Source organism: Pteropus vampyrus, unplaced genomic scaffold (genome assembly GCF_000151845.1).
Source record: "Pteropus vampyrus isolate Shadow unplaced genomic scaffold, Pvam_2.0 Scaffold181, whole genome shotgun sequence".
NCBI classification, from domain to species: domain Eukaryota; kingdom Metazoa; phylum Chordata; class Mammalia; order Chiroptera; family Pteropodidae; genus Pteropus; species Pteropus vampyrus.
In genome coordinates, this window is record NW_011888962.1 from 2,242,977 (window position 1) to 2,244,612 (window position 1,636).

The window sequence follows — 1,636 nt, forward strand, 5'->3', positions numbered from 1 at the left end:
GTAATTAGGCAAGGTTTTATCTGAGATGTTGTTAAATGAGGTCATCGTTTGGAATAATTCAATAAGCTAATAGTTCTTGAGCTTTATTTACCAAGCTCTGGAAGATGATAGTCTTTGGAGTCATGCCACTGGCCCCTGTAAATTGAATCTCAAGATCTAATTTCTACTCTGTTGTATTAGTTTACTAGAGCTGCCATAATAAAATACCACAAGCTGGGTGGCTTAAACAACAGAAATGTTATATCTCACACTTTTAGAGACTAGAAGTTCAAAATCAAGGTGTCTCTAGAATTGGTTCCTTCTGAGGGCTGTGCGGGAGAATCTGGCAATTTGTAGTGTTGCTTGGCTTTTTGAGCATCACCCTGATTTCCGTCTGCTTTGATCTTCACATGGTGTTCTCTCAGCATGCATGCTTGTCTCCAAATTTCCCCCTTTTTATAAGGAGAATAAACATATTGGATTAGCGCCCACCCTGATGGCTTCATACTAACTTGATTACCTCTGTAAAGACTCAGTCTCCATTTAAGGTCACTTTTTTAAAAATGAGTTATGGGTTTAAGACTTCAACATTTGAATTTGGGAGTAGGAATGAGATTCAACCCACAATTTCTCTTCTCCAAGGAAAGCGTTTTGGCAATCACGGTTTTAATTCTGGTATAAAACTGGGCTTATAGTCTCCATGCCTTGACCTTTCACTTTCAGTGTATTCACAGGTTTCTCTTGTGCCAATGCCAAAAACAAAACTCATCTGACCAAATGGACAATTTTCTCCATTTTTAATGTCCTTGTCAATGAGAATGGTGACTTTGAGAAATCTTTCTTATTAATCCTGAGGATACTAAAACAGATTGAGGATTCTCCTCTACATTCCTTTTATTATTATTTATAAAGTAAAAGTCACGGAGAACTAGTGAGATCAAGCTGCGTATTGCTATTAATCAATTCCTGTGAAGTCAAAAGAAAGGTAATACATTTTCAGGACTGTATACCAAGAGTAAGAAATGATAACACACTTTCAACAAAGGAAAACATCCAGGATCACATTATTAATGCAGAAGTAGAACTACTCTGCCTCATGTTTTTCTTCTTTCCCTCTGGGTTTTTAAATAAGAAATTACTTTATTAAGTTCTTAATGTACTTTCCTACTTCTTATTTGTTCTTTAGTTTTATTCATTTCTTCTACATTTTCTCAAGAAGAGTTTATTTTAGAATATTTATTTTATTTTTTTTTATTTTTTTTACACCTACAGCACCCAGTCTTCCTAGGTGGTCTCCCATCCAAGTACTAACCAGGCCCAACCCTGCTTAGTTTCAAAGATAAGACGGGATTGGGCTTGCTCAGGGTGGCATGGCTGTAGACTATTTTAGAATATTTAAAAAAGAAAGATAGAATGTTCAAAAACAACATAGTACTTTATATCATATGATGAATCACTGGTAAGCATGGGACCAGACATACACTTAGAGGCCCAGAGAAATGCCTGTGTTTATATGGTTATATGTGATAGGTATTAATATTCAAAGGCCTAATCACCGGACACATGGAACATATTCCTTTTCTCAGTTATATAAAAATAAAACAAAAATACAAAAGCGTTTTTAACCAGATCAAAGTTGAAAGTGCTTAGGTCACAG

At 35.5% G+C, this 1,636-nt stretch overlaps 1 pseudogene; it reads right to left on the minus strand.

Annotated features, from left to right (window-relative positions):
* Positions 1–1,242: 1,242 nt before the first annotated feature.
* Positions 1,243–1,361, minus strand: LOC111746276 (annotated as a pseudogene).
* Between the last annotated feature and the right edge of the window lie 275 nt (positions 1,362–1,636).